This window comes from Pleurodeles waltl, chromosome 8, assembly GCF_031143425.1.
Source record: "Pleurodeles waltl isolate 20211129_DDA chromosome 8, aPleWal1.hap1.20221129, whole genome shotgun sequence".
Taxonomy (NCBI): domain Eukaryota; kingdom Metazoa; phylum Chordata; class Amphibia; order Caudata; family Salamandridae; genus Pleurodeles; species Pleurodeles waltl.
The window spans coordinates 89,582,264-89,602,006 of NC_090447.1; positions in this window are offsets into that span (position 1 = coordinate 89,582,264).

Below are 19,743 nucleotides of genomic sequence, written 5' to 3' on the forward strand. Positions count from 1 at the left end.
GATGTTGCTCACCAGTTTCAGTTTTGGCATTATTCACTCATCCAAAGCTAAATATGATGCAGGCAGTTTTTGATCCTGTCCTGACCCCTGGAGCCATCTTCCAGGTCCATTTAAATTTTATGTGAATTTGACGCAATCATATGAACATTGGATTCTGAGATGTTGATTAGAATTACACTGTGAAATGGAACACAAGCTGTTGACTTTTTAGTATCCTCTAGTATATTGGCATGTCTCTTTTTGTGGAGTGGGTGTGTTGAAGGATTCTTGACTTTTGGTTTATGTCAAAGCAAAAAATAATAAACAGTGCATCACCGATTCATCTCGACAGGTAGTCCCCTTAACAGTCCTAATCAACAATGGAGACAAGCTCATCAAGCGCAGACAAAATCAGTGGGAAGGATGGGAGAGTAGCCTTGCCTTTTGCAATGCTTGTAACAGAGACAATAGAAACAAGAATGATCACAATCATCTATGTATTTTCATTAATCAGCCTCAAAAAATACTTTTCAACCATGACGAGAGGGCTCAACTTTCAATGTCCAGGGTGACATCAACAGTTTGTAAGTCTTTGACACTTTCACATATTGTCTCAGTCTGTTCAAGGATTCTCACACAAATATCTGGAAGTTAAGTACAGCATTCATCTCCGATTACGGGACATGCACCACCCTTGTCAGCAAGGATGAAATCAAGGGCCGTTCTGGTTTCTAACATCACAGTCCACTGATGCACCAATTGAATGATTATCAGCTCAAGTGCATTAGAAGTTGAATTTGTTATGTTCTTCAGTACTTTAGCAACATTGTGGATCTTACAACCAGTTTACCCTCAGAGATAATAGTGCACTTTACAAATACACAAAACATGACATGACATAACATAGATGGAGAGACCTAGCCAATAAATTGCAATCATGATGGTGAAGAATTGAACAGCCTCTGATATATTTGTAGTCTGTCTCTTATGCAAGGCAGAAGGTCAGTTGTCAAAATGTCTGATCGTGGGCACAACATATGAGGGATAACAATATCCAGACCAATACTTAGGTGGCAACACTATAACTTGATTGCCACAGACATAGTACGCTTCAGCTTCATCAAATGTCTACTGAGGTGAACAACACTATAACAGAAAGACTGTTCTTGGGATCTCAACCTGAGTAAACAGAGGAAAAGCAGCAGTTAGTTCAGTGTGTCCAGGGATTGGCACAGTGGACTTGCTCTGTCCAATAAAGATGCGTCAATTTCCATCTCCACTTACCACTCCATGTGCAACAGTTGCAAGATGGACAGCAGGAGGGAAGATCTGTTGATCTGGCAGATGATTGGTTAGGTCAGCAAGGGACACAAAGGCGGTGAAGTTATCACACTCCTGAATAATGTGCGCAGTCATGTGTAGGTCCTTGCATTGTTTCTCCCATTCAAATGGAACTTGGATCACATGTATTATTCTAGTGTGATCAGTGGACACATGAGAGCACAGACAGCATGAAGAAAGTTTCATATCCTGATTGCACTGATCCAAAACCTGCAGGAACATATTGTCTATGGTGACTGAGCATTTGTTCCAGAGGTAGGCAGTGGGTTCTATTCGGTCGACTTCTTCCAACCTACTGTCCGCCCCCTCCTGACACAGACACTCCCCGATCCAACTAAAAATAGCTTGCAGCAAAGACGGCCAGCCAACCCACAAAGGGATACCTGACTCCCGGGTGGAGTGGAGGGTTCCCACTACTGTGGTCGAAGGCCTTAGCCATGGGCACGAGTAGGAGCAGTGGTGTTAGTGGTAAGAAGAATCTGGAAACTACCTCACTGGCAGAGTTGGAGTGCATACTTTTGTTGGTGGACTTGCACATGTGTTCAATTACCAGGCTATGGGATATGGTAAGCTTTAGTTGCGCTGTTGGCAGTGCTTCTTGAACCTGAGAGTGGAAGTTTTTGAGATCTTGAGTCTGATGTTTCCAATATTATAGAGTTACATCATCGCAAAAATGCACATCGAGTGAAACTGGAGTCACCCGAATGGTAGAAGGAAAAACCAATGGTGTTCCCATAATTATTTTGTATAGACTCAATGTAGCCTTTTTGGCTGAGAACAGCCATATTCAAAATGAACGCTAAAGCCTTCATTATGACCATGGTGAACACGCCATGGTCGGACTGCCGGCACCGCCACTTTTTCACCGGCCAATGGCCTGGCGGTGCCAGGCGTCTTAATCTACCAGGGCAGTGCTCCAAGCAGCGCTGCCCTGTGGGTTATGAGTCCCCTCTCCGTCGGCTTTTACATGGCAGTTGCACAGCCATGTAAAAGCTGAGGAAGACGTGGTGCCAGGGGCCCCCAGGGACAGCCCCGTCGCGCTTTTTACTGTCTGCTTAGAAATCAGTGAAAAACACGGCGGATGCTACTCCATCCACTGCGCCGCAGCATTGCTGCCTGCTCGATTATGAGCCAGTGTCAATGTTGTGGGCTGTTTCCCACTGGGCTAGCAGGCAAAAACTCTGTTTCCGCCCGCTGCCCCAGCAGGAAAATTGTAATACAGGCTGCGGGAAAGAGACCACACTGGCAATCTACTGAACATGGGAGTTTGGCGGGCGGCATTTTCTGCCCGCCAAACCTGTAAAGAAGGCCTAACTGTATGGCGGTAGATAAATTAGGTCTTTTTAGTCACGAGATTGATCCAAATATATTGCTGGTTCTAGGTAAATTTGATTAATCAGCGCAGATCAAGATCCCGATTTCAATCGAAAACTCGTGTTACCTTTTTTGGGATGACTTGTATCTTTTTGCCAGCACAAGAAAACGCGAATCGAGAGATTAATTGCAACATGCTCGCCTTTTACAGCTCAGAACTCAGGAAGCGTGTTGCTGCGAGGAGAACCCTGCCGCTGTGAAGGTATGGATGCCACTGTGAAGAGCAGACTGCCGCTGCAAAGGGAAGGCTGCCGAAGAATGGAGACAGGTAAGCATTGCTTCTAAGTTAAACAAGGCTAAGCAGGATTTAGTCTGAAATGCCGGCTTTTATAGTTGACCCGAACCAGGTGCAAGGAAACACATGGGGAAAACAAAGGAACTCGTTAATCATTATTGTAATTGCATTTGTTTCTCAACTGTCTTTTTTCCATTAGGAGGATCAATTAAAGAACCTGCAGTTGTCGACATTTGACATGTGCTTCCTGGATTACCTGGGTAAGGCCCAGGTGCTCAGAAATTATCTTGACAACAAGCGTTGGTCTAGATCTTTTTTAAACATTGCCATTATGTTAATACCGGAGTTGACAAGTTGCACAAGGGATCAAGGGCATAACATGATTCAAACTGGTACTGTGATGAAAAGAAAAGAACAACATCTCTGATATCACTCATAAAGGGAGGTAATAAGGCATGACTAAAGCATGACTAGCCCTGCTCACAGCTGGGACCATAACAGCGGTACACAAAACAACAGTATTTTTCTTCTCAGTTTGTTAGCATTCCTTCATCCTTGCCAAAGTATTCTCCTGCACCTCACTATCTCAAATACACACTATGCTGTTCATTGGCTGTTGACTCAGACAGATGCACCTGCAAAAGAAAAATATTACAAGATGAGCAAATCTCCACGTTAACAGTTAGACATATAAAACCACATTTCAGGCCCTCTAATTGAGCTAACTTAATATGATGTTTCAATGCACATTCAGAATATATTATTGTATGTGCATTTTACAATTATAAATGAAACAAAAGTTGTTAATGGAATTTGATCATATGCAATTACACCATAATACCATATTCAGAATGCACAAGTATAAATGTGCACACATATTAATATGCAGCATATTAAATTCAAACAATTAGAACACGCATATATGTAAATTAATACTTTCCTAATGTGGTTGCACCTTCAGTAATACAATCTACTCCACTTTACATTAGTAACATTATGGCACATAATATATGGATTCTCGATTACGTTGTTATGTCACTCCTGTGACGCATGATGGCATAGCCAAAGTTATGCGTGTCCAAGTGGAAGAAAAAAACTGGGATATTTGGGTTAGGTTGATTTGGAAGTGGACAAAAGGTTCCCACAGGGCAGGATGAGCATCAGGGGTAGTTCTGACACCTTTAGCAACACAGTATGCCTGGCATATAGCATAAGTGTGACAGTACTGTTGAGAACTAGAACAGAGATTAGGTGCAGACCACAGCTGTACAGTTCATACCATCTCTGCTAATGTGCAATACCACAATACTAGTCGGCTCAAATAGGAAGCATCATTTTCTGGGCAAGCATTTTGCCATTCCTATTTTTCCACAACACATCAAGGTTTTCCTTACATCCTTGTTTAGTCCAGACACTGTTTTCACAGCCTATGTCTGATCCTGTAGGTCTGCAAGACTCTGTAAGGTGGGCAGGAGGAGCTCAGTAATCTAGACATTCACAAGGTCTCTTCCAGGGTTAGGAGACAAAGCAGCTTCTTTCAGCAGCTATGGTAGCATAAGCATTACATTTAAACACTTCATCTTGGAATGATTGGTGGGCAGCACACTTGACAGTATCTATTTGCAACTATTTTTAATTGGGGTCCTGGCAGATGTAAGGAACCCTTGCTACATCCAAAGAGTCCAAAGGCATGGGCAACCTCAAATGCAAACTTTGAATTAGTGAAAATAATTCGTTTTGTTGTTGGCTGATTGTCAAGCTTTCAGTTAAGACATGAACTCTCTGAGAACCTTGGCCTTACCTAACTCTCTTTTGAGGTGCTGTGAACCAATGCACACCAACTAAGGAAGTAGGATAAAATGATGTAGGGGAGGAGAGGCAATGGACCACTTGTAGTTACAGGATTGGTATGGTAAAGCCCATACCAGAATAGTGGCAGCTTCCGGATTGGAAAGTCTTTTGAACTCAAGGTGGTTGATGATCTGTGCTCTGTGTAGAATGGGAAGTGTCAGAATATTAAACCAGGCAAAGACGGAGAATAAAAATATAACTGCAAAGATGTATTCAGGTCACCCTGCTCTACAGCGGAGGTTGCTGAGTTGAGACCAGATGTTGACCAGGATACCAGCGCTGATCCCCACAATGCTAAACAGAAGGTAATTTTGCACAGATGTAGTACCACAAAGACAGACCAACAACTGTGGAGACACAGCAAAGATAAGAAGTGAGCAGAAAGGAAACAGCGGGGACTGATAAAGGAAAACAAACAAATGTGAGGGGATGTTAAGCTACGTGCTAACAATTGGAAGAGACCAACCAAGAGATGTTGCCTAGAACAGAATCATGTCTGCGATGGTGTTAAATATGCTCTGCTACTGTTAACCTGGAGGTGACCCTCACATTAGGAAGATCCATGCTGTGGTGGTGCAGCTGTTCTTTCATTCCATTGTCCTGTTTTACACAATCCAACCACTGCCCTGTTTATATCATGAGCTTTGTAAGTTCCTTTGAGGAGTCTTGATGCAGAGCATCTTTTTTTCTCCTGATCTTACTTTATGAGACATTGCATGCACATTTCCCAATTTGTTTCTGTGATAAACTCCTGACACTACCTGACATGCAAAGACCATTTTGCTACTTGATCAAAGTTCACCTGAGATAAACATCAACTTTCAAAAATGTAGCATATTGGTGCAAACAGCATAACCAGTAACTATTGTCTCTGTGGAAGGAACATCCACCTAATGAAAAGATCACAATTTGATAATGGTGCATCAGTGAGCTCGGCCTGGGGTTTGAAAGATGAGCAGCAGTAAATACATCAGCCACTGCCACTAGAGAACACCAGGGCCCCGCCCACGTTGATTTCCAAGTTATGTGGATGGTAATTTTCAAGATCCATTACCATCCGCATAAGTTGTTTTTCAGTTAACTAAGGGCTTTAGACCCTCAGTGCCTCACTGCCTCTCGTCCTTGCTGAGACGAGAGTCGGGCATTCAGGCACTATTGAGAGGAACACACTCTCTAGTGTGCATGTGCCACAGAGCATTTTCTTCATTTAAAAATCCCTGAGCAGGCTAAGGGCTCACACAGTGCCAGTCCAGGCCTGCAATGTTCGGGGGTCTGAAGAGACCTTCCAATCATGATGTGCATCAGTGTCATATTTTCAAGCAGTCCCTGGCATCTAGGGCATAAGCCTTGTATTCCCGGGTCTGCCTGTCAATCACCTCCAGGATGCAAGCAACATCCTTTCCCAACTTATCACCTGTGACGAGCTGGGAAAGGGTGTTGCTCGCAGCATGTGAAGGCTTGAGGGAATGTGACTTGAGACGGTATGACCTCGAATCACATGCGTGCTGTAAACAGATACTATGCACATGCTTAAGCACACTCTGAGTATCTGTTTAAAGATTGTCTCCTTTTTGTATCAGAGGCAGAGAGGTACACTTGGCGCTCTCACGCCTCCTCTCCTGGATTGGAACTGCTGCAGCACACCCTGTTGCGGGCTGGTGTGTGTGTTCCAAAGCAGGATTTACAGGGTAAGGGGGGCCGGGAGGATGGAGGCGCTCCATCATGCCTGCCAGCCTGTGGGTTGTTTTTACTGTTTTGCAGGGTGGCACTATTTACTTTCAGCTTTTGGTACAGCACACATCCAGAACTGATTATTTGAAATAGGCAATTATTATAACTGTTACGAAATGCCTCACAATATAGTGACATAAACTGATGCACTAACGTGAAATGCTCCTGCATGTTGAAATCATACAAGAAACTTGTGCAACAAAATTTGCCTTATGCCTCACACTTTCATGTTTCACCAGCCGCTACTGAGTAAATATAAAGTCATGGTTGGAGTCTGAATATTTTTGGCAGTCAATATTTTTGCCCTTGGTAGGATGGCTAACCTATTAAGGTATAATGATGTTCCCTATTCGATATTCAAGGCCCAGACCTAAAACCATGCAGCCCTTTAACTTGAGAGGTAGGGAATAAAGAGTTTGGGTTCAGCATAGGCAATCATAACAAAGTGATGTGTTAGCTGACAGTAGCAACAGCGTAGATACTATGGACATTGAAAGGTTGGACAATAGTGCAGCCACAACATAAAGAACAGCACTGGGCACTGTCACAAGGAGGGTGGCTTGCAGAGCAACGTGTAAACACAGAAGCAGCTCTTTGGCCAAAGCATCAAGAGCAGATGGATATTAAGCATTCCGCTTCTTTTTATCACTGTGATCCTGTACCATTCAGAGAGCAAAGCCCTCACTAACAAAGAAGTTAAATGAGGAGGGTATAGTGTGATCTGGTAAGAGTAAACCAGTGGCAAATAATAGTGAATTCATCAGAGACACAAACACTTCTGATGGCCAGGGCAAACTTTCAGAAGTATTTAATTTCACAGAATCTTGCAGTTGTTTCACAAAACCAGCAGAACCCAGTATCCACTGCCTGCAGTAAGTGGCTCACCATCCCCAAAAAGTGTATACCTCGGAGAAGATGATAGATCGGGCTAGCTTATGGACTGCCTTAATGTCAGCAGACCAATGCCTCTCTCCATCTGAGATGTCATGACCTAGATCAGCAATTTCTAACCCTTTGACTTCTGTGGACCCTCACTGAATCATTACTTGAATACGGGGACGTCCACTGAGTCATTAGTTGAATACAGGGACCTTCACTGAGTCATTACTTGAATACAGGGACCTTCACTGAGTCATTACTTGAAGGGGACCTCCACTGAATCATTACTTGGATACGGGGACCTCCACTGAATCGTTACTTGAATACGGGAACCTCCTCTGAATCATTACTTGAATACAGGGACCACCACTGAATCATTACTTGAATACGGGGACCTCCACTGAGTCATTACTTGAATACGGGGACCTCCTCTGAATCATTACTTGAATACAGGGACCACCACTGAATCATTACTTGAATACGGGGACCTCCACTGAGTCATTACTTGAATACGGGGACCTCCTCTGAATCATTACTTGAATACAAGGACCTCCACTGAATCATTACTTGGATACGGGGACCTCAACTGAATCATTACTTGAATACGGGAACCTCCTCTGAATCATTACTTGAATACAGGGACCACCACTGAATCATTACTTGAATACGGGGACCTCCACTGAGTCATTACTTGAATACGGGGACCTCCTCTGAATCATTACTTGAATACGGGGACCACCACTGAATCATCCACTGAATCATTACTTGAATATGGGGACCTCCACTGAGTCATTACTTGAATACAGGGACCTTCACTGAGTCATTACTTGAAGGGGACCTCCACTGAATCGTTACTTGAATACGGGGACCTCCACTGAGTCATTACTTCAATATGGGGACCACCACTGAATCATTGCCTGAATACAGGGACCTCCACTGAATCATTACTTGAATACAGGGGACCTCCACTGAGTCATTACTTGAATACGGGGACCTTCACTGGATCATTACTGCTTGAATACAGGGACCTTCACTGAGTCATTACTTGAAGGGGACCTCCACTGAGTCATTATTGGATGCTAAGGAGACCCGGCCCAAGCAATTTCAATGACCTGAACCTGAGAAGAATACACAGAAACACAAAACCAAGTATACATCAATCAGACTCTCACATATTGAAATATTTTGCTTACTTCACAATCAAATATAGAGAAGGTTTACAAATTTTTTGTTTTACTTTTGTCTTTGTATATAATGTTACATTTGAATTTATTAATTTTAGTAATATTTTATTTAACAGTCATGGGCCCCTGAGTAGGCCTCGCGGACCCCCAGGGGTCCTTGGACCACAGCTTAGGAACCACTGACCTATATATTCAACACAGAACAGACAGAAATTGCACTTTTTCTCTAAAAGCCTAATGCTAGATACAGAATTAGATTTGTGTTAAAATCTGCAGATTGCATAGCAGATGACAGATAATGTGGCGAATGCAGTAACTCCATAATTATGCAGAAAACGAGAAAAAGAAAAAGATCGCCTAACTCCAGGCGGCCTGCCTGTAACTAGTGTGTTAATTTCTGATGCTTGGACTACACTATCCAAACAAACCCCTACATACACTGCAGCCAACACTCTAATAAATGAATGAAGAAATGAGAAGCTCGGGTCTGGTGTTTGTTCACCCACTTGAATTTGTTTTCAGAGATAGGCGGCTGCACCTTGCAAACTCACTTTCAGTGTCACTCATTCTCTTGGTGCATCAAATGAAAACCATTTTCACAAACACAGATGTCAGCTTGTGAAAGTATCCTGCCCTCGCTCTGTCAAGGGAGACTTTGCTCTGCAGGATGGTAGTGTGTCCCTGGGGGAATGCCCCCAAGAACCCATAAAAGAGGCTGGCCACCAGGCGAAGGGTTGTCTGAGCACAGACTACCAGTGTGAGCTGTCACTCAGGTGCCATCACTGCATTTTGTCATTGTATTTACCAAGAAACTATGCCACAAGAAAACTATTCCTTGGCTACTGCGAGGCAGCTGGCTCAGCAAAGTCACACAACACTGAGTGATTGTTTTGCACACAACGTGCACGCAGTCTGGGGGATATCCTTTATAGGTCTTCTGTCACCAAACATTATGTAATCAACCTAAAAGGGATTTAAGAAGCTCTACAAGGAGCGGGACCTTGGCTCACCCACACGTTGGTATCCAGGAGTACATGTCCAGATTGGACAGAAGTTGTGAGGTTACACAAAAGGATGCTTGCCCTCCAAGCAGCTATAAGTTTGTTTATTTATTCAGCAGCAGTAGCCAGCAGCAGTATGCTGCTTGAGCTTGTGCTTTCAGGGACACACACATGCCACTGTAATTATATTAACTTGCCTTAGATACGTAGATAAGTTAAGGTGGTTGTTTTTCCCTGGCAGCAGCACAGATAGAAGGAGGGCAGTCACTAATTTGGGACTTCAGAGTGCAGTCTTGTGTTTGACAACTGACCTATACCAATCTGAATGTATTTTTAAGTCTGACATGATGATGCAAAGCATTGCGTCACTTTGTAATGGCGCAGCAGAAATGTCACCTTAGCGCTGCCTTAGTGTAAAAAAATGATCCTGTGGTAACACTAAGGTGGCACAAGGGGCTTGTAAATATGCCCCTTAATGTCTTAGATACCAAGTTATATTTAAATATAATGCGTTTTCTAATTTCTCTGCATTGCTACTTTCCATTCCTTTTCAATTTTAAATACACCTATCCTCTTTACCTTATAATTTCTTTGTCTCAACGTCAACATAAGAGGAAGAGATACAGAGCTTAAAAATGATGGACGTTGAGACTAATAGAATTGGAAATCCAAGTTCAAAGTCAGAAGAATTGTAGTTGGAGACAGGGAGTGTAAAAAGCATGGAGGTAGAAGCATTGGCCAAGAGACTGTACGCTGGATGACAAGTACAAGAATATTGTGGCACCATAATATCATACCTCAAATATTGAGGGACAAATTATTGAAAGGCAAGTGTAAATAGGGAAGTAAAGATTTAGGGGGTCATTCTGACCCTGGCGGTCACTGACCGCCAGGGTCAACGACCGCGAGAGCACCGCCAACAGGCATTCTGACCGCGGCGGTTTGGCCGCGGTCAGAAAGGGAAAACCGGCGGTCTCCCGCCGGTTTTCCGCTGCCCTAAGGAATCTTCCATGGCGGCGCAGCTTGCTGCGCCACCATGGGGATTCCGACACCCCATACCGCCATCCTGTTTCTGGCGGTTCGGCCGCCAGGAACAGGATGGCGGTATGGGGTGTCGTGGGGCCCCTGGGGGCCACTGTAGTGCCCATGCCAATGGCATGGGCACTGCAGGGGCCCCCGTAAGAGGGCCCCACTTTGAATTTCAGTGTCTGCTTAGCAGACACTGAAATTCGCGACGAGTGCTACTGCACCCGTCGCACCCCTTCCACTCCGCCGGCTCCATTCGGAGCCGGCTTCCTTGTGGAAGGGTGTTTCCCACTGGGCTGGCGGGCGGCCTTTTGGCGGTCGCCCTCCAGCCCAGTGGGAAACCCAGAATAACCGCGGCGGTCTTCTGACCGCGGTGCGGTATTCTGTTGGGGGACAATGGGCCTTCCTATGCTTTGCTGCACTGGCGTCAACATTTTTGACGCTAGTGCAGAAAAGCGCCACAATGGTGTCAAAAGTGTTGCCGCTATTGTCCCAACAACCGTAATATTGCACGGTATTGTAAATATGGTGCAACCATGGTGTCGTCAGGTGGGGCAGGGGCGACACAAGAAAAGTGGCGCATCAGAACCAATGCACCACTTTCTTGTAATTATGCCCCTTATTCTGTGAGGAGTTTGCCAATCCTTTTTGATTTATTTTCTCTTTTTCTAAAGTCTATAGCATTTCTTTCTACTTTTAGTATAATGATCTTTGACGCATGAGTTTCCTAGAGGTCTCTCATATGGATGTTGAGCTTCAGCACTTTCCCTACCCTTTGCAGAGGATACTTGTTGCTGGTTACTTTTTGTTTTTCCACAGGCGTTTTTGTCTGGTTGCTTTACGGTTGATAGGGACAGAATCTAATAAAAGATGTACAAGATAAAATATTAGGAAAGACGCAACAATAAACTACGAAGTGAAAGGGACAATAAATGTAACTGACTGTGGCAGGCAGAAAGAGTGGAAAACAAAATAAAGAGAAATAAAGAAAGACATAGTCAGGACATTAGACAAAGGGACAAAGAATGTGTGCAAGAGGTTGACGTGGAGAAATAATGTCAGTGATTGCGTAAGTCAGAGGGAAATATATCAAACATCTTCTGAATACCTTTTTTGTGGATGGTGCTCGTCCCAAGCGTCTGAAATTTCACACATGAAGGATGTTACTCGTGATAGAGCGAAAGGTACGCAGAAAGTGGAAGACAGTGCACAAGAGCTAGGCAGCAGTGTGGAGGCTGAAAAGTATAGATGAACAAAGATAGAAATAGGAGACACCAAGCGGGGGTGAGAAAGGTAGTCAGGGAAGGTGAGAAGACATGAGAGAGCAAACGAGTGAGAGAAAGCTAGAGGAAGAGAGCTAAAAGAGACAGCATGAAAGTTGAGAGAGGCAGAAAATCAGGGAGGGCACAAGGTGAGAATTAAAAGGGAGGCAGGGAAGTTGAGAGACAATGAGAGATCAAGAGAAGGTGAGAGCTACACTATTAGAGTAAGGGACGAGATTGATGAAAGATGAAAGAAGATGGAAGAGAAAGCGAGACTTTGAAAGTGATAAAGATGCAAACAGAAATAGATGAAGGAAGAGAAAGCAGGAGAATTCAAGTAGTGTGAAGGAAATAGTGAGTGAGATAGAAAGAATGTAGGGGAGCAGACAGAATGACGAGCACAAGAGGCACAAAGACCACATGCACACCAGATGTACGTGTGGTCACTGGACACCACTTCTGGTCACCAGACATAGGATACGAGTTCCAGGCAGGAGGAGGGACAGGGTACTACTGGCCAGCAGGATTACATGGTGCGGCACACCTAACAGGAACTAATTAAGAATGATCCGTAGAAAATTAAACACATTCAAGTATCAACTTTTAATACAAATTCAAAAAGTCCATTCTCAGTGCTTTAAATAATTGCTCCTCATAAGTATAAACATGTCTCCAAAATGGTACAACTCAAGCCAACACGTGTTTTGTCTTGGGAAAACTCCAAATCGATCCCAAAGGATGGTTGAAGTTTGGTCAACCTTTTGAATATTAAGAGCCCTGAAGAAGTCGTTTGGGATCGATTTGGAGTTTTCCCAAGACGAAACACGTGTTGGCTTGAGTTGTACCATTTTGGAGACATGTTTATACTTATGAGGAGCAATTATTTAAAGCACTGAGAATGGACTTTTTGAATTTGTATTAAAAGTTGATACTTGAATGTGTTTAATTTTCTACGGATCATTCTTAATTAGTTCCTGTTAGCTGTGCCGCACCATGTAATCCTGTCTGTTGGGTTGTTCTAACCTATAAGGGATGGGGGTGTTCCCTTGTGCAGGCACCCGTGTTTTCCTTGTTTCCATGCCTACTTGATCTAAAGTTTAAGCTATTTTTTTGATCCTGAGCGCTTATGTAACCCCAATTTTTCACCCCACTAGCAATTTTTCATACTACTGGCCAGCACCCCGCAGAAGAAGGACATGCCTGCCTGCGCAGGCACTACAGAAATAAATAAAGAAGGTGTGACACCCCCTACCGGCCTCCTTGTGTTGTCCTTTGGGGCTTGGGGGGGCACCGCAACACGACATCTGGCGACAAAGGTGGCATCCGCCAACGGAGCCACCGTCCAGACCTAAACCCAAGCAGCTGCACACCACAACGCACTCTCTGTCCAAATTAGCGTCAAGTACAATACACCAGCACGACCTCGAGGGCCCTGGTCACATGTCTGCCCGCAACAACAAAGAGCCCACAAACAAGCAGTAGGCACCACCGGATTTTGCCTCATTGATTGAACCTCCCACGTTGATCTCCAGCATGCAAGATCTCAATAGAGTGTGACTCCCTCAGCAGCCATATTAAGGTCAGGCAGAAGTGCCAATGAGCTGCATAGAAGCCCCAGCGGCCATTTTAAAGTCAAGCACCCAGAGTAAATAAGCATCATAAACACCCTTGAGCTGCATAGAAGCCCCGGCAGTCATTGTAAAGTCAGGGGCCCATAGTAAATATGCGTCAAATCCACCCTCAAGCACCTCATGGTAAATGCAGTGAGTGCATACACTATTAAAGAAAGACAGAAAAAAGAAATCTGGCAAATTGCAATTGTGACAACAATTATACCTTACCAAACTACAACCACAACCTTAGCAGCTTACAACCATGACTGAAGAATGCAATAAAGGTGCAATTCCAAGCACAATATTCAGATGCCCTCTGCTGTTTGACCTCTCCAGCTCTCAACAGAAAGTCACTCATTGGGAGTAATGGATCAGACATTTTGAATGCTACCTGCTTGATACCTGTAAAAATCACACGGATCACCAGGCAAGGGACCTATTTCTGAACCTGGTGGGGGATGATGTTGAAGACCTGCTCGTAACTTTCCTACCTGAGTCAATTACCACATAGAAAGGGCTGATAAAGTGCCTAACAATTTCGACCCCCAGCGGAATGTCGATGATGAACGCTATACGTTCACCAAGGCATGTCAATGAGCAGATGAATCGATCAACGTCTTTGCAACCCGGTTGCAAAAACTAGTCACCTACTGCAAATTAGACAAATTTGACAATGAGGCAGCCATCAGGCTTCACGTCATCAAAGGGTGTCACTCAACTGGGTTCCACACAAAAATACTGAAAGAGACGTACACGCTGGACAAAATACTGACCATGGTGAGGTCAGAAGCTAGGGCTACATCACACGGCATTCAACTGGAAAATGGGAGAGTGCAAACGATGGAACAGGTTCATCGCATGGCTGGAAGCAACAGCAGACATGACAAACCATTGCTGCCCCTAAAAGAAAAACAAGGAAGGACATGCTGTTTCTGCGGCCTGGAATACCTGCATGTCGGCACCTGCCTGGCCATGGGACACAAATGTAGAAAATGCAAGGTTCTGCATGGGTGAACACATCAAGCCAGATAGAGGGCGACCTGTCCGACAAAGATCAACCTCGGGTCGCCACGCACGATACATGGAAGCACACAATTGCAGTTCATCCACGGACTCAGATGCCACCAGTGCAAGAGGAGCTAACAAACGTCTATACCTCATGACAGACGCCCCAGCCCAAGAACGCACATCCGAACATGTCAATGTTGACAAACAATGAATAAAGAAGACAGCGACAGTAGAGCTGCAGGTCAGAAATCACACAATGCAATTTGTGCTCAACAGTGGAGCCACATGCAACATTATGCCAGCCAGAGTATAAAAAAATGAAACACAAGCCTCCGCTGTCACCTTCCAATGTTGACGTCTTCACATGGGGTGAGGAACAACCCTCAGTGAACGTGGGGAAATTTGTGGAAACACTTACCTACAATGACACTTCTGTTAGAGAAGAGGTTATCGTTCTATGGAGCTATGTTCCAGCACTGTCTTTGCTCAGCAACATCACTGCTCAAGTGATGGGCCTCCTAGCCATGACATATCACATAGCTGAGCGTCACAACATCCTAAGGGAACACCCGGCGATCCTCAAGGGGCCTGGAAAGCTGAACGTCACGCAAGTCACTCTTCACATCAATGAAGCTCAAAATCAACGCAGAGTCCCTCTGCACCTCCAACTGCAAGTAGAGGAAGAATGAAAGAAGCTGCTGGCACAATACATCATCAAACCCGCGAAACGACCAACTCCTTGGGTAAAACCCATCTTGGCTGTGCCACAGAAAAGCATGCAGAAAATATGAATCTGTGTCGACATGCGCCTACCGAACACAGCTATCAAAAGAGAACGTCCCACATACCCCCACCTAAATGACATGATCAGCTGTCTCACAGGGGCCTCTGTGTTCTCCAAGCTAGATTTGTTCAAGGGCTACCGTTAATTGGAACTAGACCCCCAGTCCAGCTACATCACCACAGTTTCCACTCACCTAGGGCTATTTCATTACAAGTGATTAAGCTTCGAGTGTCATCAGCAGCAGAAATATTTCAGGAGATGGAGAGACGAGTGATTAGGCCCGGAAAGGACTGTATAAATTACAGCAATGACATCCTATTGTTTGGCTGCACAAATGAAGCACATGACTCAGCACTGCGGGAGGTGTGCAAGCAGCTAGAAATGGCTGGCTTGACACTGAACGAGGACAAATGCATTCTGGGAAAGAAAGAACTTATTTTCTTTGGGCACATCTTCTCCCAGAAAGGGATGTGGCTAGACCCCAGCAAGGTAGAAAAACTCTGCAAAACACAACCTCCAGAGGATGTAGCAGAAGTGATGTAGTTTCTGGTGTTGGTGAGTTACTGTGCTCGCTACATCAAAGATTTAGCCACTGTGAGCACCCCACTCTGAACTGACTAAAGAAGGGCAGCCGTTCCTCTGGACCTCGGAATGTGACAAGGCTTTTAAGGACATCCGGCATGCCATCAGAGCTGTGGATCACCTCGCATACTTTGACGCGTCCCTATGCACGGAGCTCACCGTGGACACTAGCCCAGGGGGTTAGGAGCCATTGTGGCACAACATAAGCCCAGAAGAGACTCACCAAGACACATGGTTGTGAATGCTAGCAGTAGCCTGTCGGTTTTACAAAGGGCATACTCTTAACCAGAGAAAGAAAGCCTGGCGGTGACTGGGGCCTATGAACACTAAAACATGTTCATTTACGGGAAGTCATTCACCATCGTGACAGACCACCAGGCACTGGTCACTACATATGGCAATCGCAATGCAAAAATTCCACCGCGCATCAAAAGGTGGGGGACACGCCTGATAGACAACGACTTCAAAATAGTGCACAAACCAGGGAAGGAGCACATCGCTGCCGACTACATGTCATGACTTCCCCTATCCCGGGTCACAGGAGCATCCTCCATGGCTGAGGAATACCTCAACTTTGTGCTGCGACAAAATACACCCACTTCAATAACGATGGAGGAACTGGCGCAGGAGACAATGACTGACAGCACACTACAAGCATTTAAAATACTCAAGCAGCAACAGAAGTGGAGACACGAGAGCAATGGCAGCCCAGTAGGTGAAGGGGTCAGGGGAGAAGAATTACTTGCATTCAGACAGGTGCAAGAAGAACTGTCCAAAACAGAGGAAGGAATACTGCTTCGAGGCACCACAATAGTCGTACCAAAGACACTTCAAAGACGGGTGGTCAGCCTTGCTCACGAATCTCACCGAGGCTTGGTGGCAAAAAAAATTGCTGAGAGAAAGGGTATGGTTCCTGCGACTTGACCATCTGGAAGAAGACATGATTATGAGGTGTCATCTCTGTCAGATAACGGGCAAACCACACAAGCCGGAGCAACTACACATGTCTGATCTCATGTAGGCCAAATGGACACCACTGGCCGCAGACTTCGATGGGCCTCTGGACACTGGTGGCTACCTGCTGGTCATCATAGACGAATGCTCTCGATTCCCCATAGTGCGCCAGGTGTCATCAACATCGACCATTGCCACTTTACCAATTCTAAACAACATCTTTGCAGCTTGGGGCACCCCTCTGACACTCAAGACGGACAATGGACCCCCATTCGCAGGGAAGAATTTTGCCAATTCATGGCATATCTGGGAGTGCATCACAGGAAGATAAGATGCTCTGGCTGCAAGCCAATCGTATGGTGGAAAGATTAATGAACAACATAAAGGTGGCGGTCCAATGAGCAAAGCTGGCGCAGATCTCTATGGGACAAGCACTGTGCCATGTACTTCGGGATTACCGCAACATCCAACACAGTATTCCGGGAAGTGCCCCTCAGAATTGGTGCTGGGAGAGCAAGCAGGACACGTCTGCCACAACTGGAACGCAATGTCTCATCGGAACACAGCAAAATTGCTGCGCGTGACCAAGAGGCCAAGAGGAAATGAAATGACAAGCCGACACATGCCATCATGCCATGACTAAAACTGGGAGATCTAGTCCTTGTACGCCAACGGCAAACATGAAAGTCAGACAGCCCTTTCTCGAGCCAGCCTCTGAAAATAACTAACATGAAAGGGTCAGTGATCACAGCAGCGGCGGATCTCACTCCATCACTAGGAACAGCTCTCACTTCAGAGAGTTTAGATTGTCAGATGAGGATGAAGGAGAGGCACGGCCATGTGCTGAACAGAAATCTCTGAGGGAAGACACTGGAGGGCCAATGGAAGCAGGAGAGAATCCCCTCTGGGCTGAGGACGCCAGAGGAGAGAAGGACTTTGGAAGGAAGACTGATTAAAGAGCTATGATGACTGCCTCGAAGTACAACTGCCTGTAAAGAGTTAACGGAGAGCCACGCGGGCTCTCCCTGTGTGTCTAACGTGCTCTGCGTGTCCGGGAGGGGCACGGAGCACGAGGGTATAAATAAAGAAGGAACTGCGGGTGACGCAGTTCCACGCGTGTTTGCAAGTAAGCACAGTCTCCGTGTAGTCATTTACAGTGCTGGGTGTGGCAGTTTACATTGGCGACGAGCGGGATGTACAAGCTTCACGACAGGAGAGTGTCAATGCTAAGCTGAAGGGAACGTACCGGGAGGAGTGCGGTGCAGTGTCGGCTGCCGCGAGCCTGGTGCCGGGCCGGTGGCCGAGGAAAAAAAAACCACGAAAGAGGCTGGTGGCGCGAGACTGTCTCGCGGCGAGCGCAGAAGTAACTGTAGCCGGTCTCCCGACCGGGAAACCCGAAGACGGTGAGCCGCGCCCCGCCCCCACTTGAGAAGGACCACGTGGAGCTCCAGCACTCCACCCCCGGGCGTCCCTCGCTGCCCGAGAGCAGCTGAAGCAGACGCGTGCTTCCCTGGCCAGGCGCGCGGCTGCTAAGCGCCGCTGTGCTGCGGCAGAGCAGCCGGGCGCGCGGCGTGTCTCCCGCGAGGCCGGAGGGCCTGAGAAAAAAAACATCAAAAGTGAAAGGAGCGACGCGTGCTGCACGCGCATCTTCCCCCGAGGCTAGGGGGTCAAAAAAATAAGAGGAAAGAAGCGACGCGCGGTGCACGTGCGTTTTCCCCGAGGCTAGGGGGCCAAAAATAAAAAAACGAAGAAACAAAACTCAATAAATTAAAGGAAAAAAAGGGAAAACGAAGACCTCCACACAGGCAAAAATGCAAGAATAGGGGGTGAAGGGGGAGAAGCTGCACCAAGAGACAGTGAGAAAAAAAAAAAAGGAAAGACAGCAGCACCTCGTGTACATCACAGGAGTGAGAAGGGGCAAAGATGAGCGCCCCACCACAAGATGATGCCAATCCTCCACCGCCACCAGGGAACCCCCAGCTCCCAGCACAGTTGAACAACAGGGCTCACTCCTCGATCGTTTCGTTACCACCGTTTAGCCAACTGATTGACCCGGCTACCGCTGCACCCAGGTGGCGCTTGTGGATCAACAGGTTAGAAAACTACTTTCGTGCAACCAGGGAAACGGACGGGGAAGTGCGGAGGTCGGTAATGCTGTTGATGGGTGGAGATGAACTACAGGAGCTCTTTGACTCGCTTCCTGACACAGGAGACAAGGCTGATTTTGACGCAGCGGTAACTGCTCTGAACAGGCACTTCGACCCTCAATTTAATTCGGATTATGAACGGTTTAAACTGCGACAGGCCCAGCAGACTGAACTCGAGTCGATGGATATGTTCTATGCGAGGTTGAGAAAGCTGGCGAGCTCGTGCACAGGTCTCAACCAACAAGAGGAGATCCGAGCGCAAGTCATTCAAGGGTGCCGGTCTAATGCTTTGAGGAAGCTGATTTTGCGACAGCAGGGCATGTCCCTCGATGACATTCTGATTCTTGCAAGGTCACATGAACTGTCTGCAGTACGAGCGGATGCGATGGCGGCAGTAAGAGGTCAGTCACTAGCTGCTGCGTCATCGTCTCGTGTAGTCCAGGTGAAAGAGGAACAAGTGGATGCGATTCAAACACGTCCGGCAGCGCAGCGTAAGACAAGCACTGCCAGACCCAGTGACAGGGCCTGTGGAAGCTGTGGGTATGAACACCGGCCGAACATGGGATGCCCGGCAAAAGGACAGTCCTGCAATCGGTGTGGCAAGTCAAATCATTTTGCCAAAGTGTGTAGGTCTAGGAGGAATAAGCCAGGAGAGCAGAAGGGACGGGATACAAGTGTTAGAGCTGTATCCAAAAACACGGAGGAGGTGAGAGACCAGGCGACGGCGAGTGGCCCGGTCTTCAAGGAAGATGAAGAAGAGGACATATTTGTAATATCTTTCACGGGGGGTAA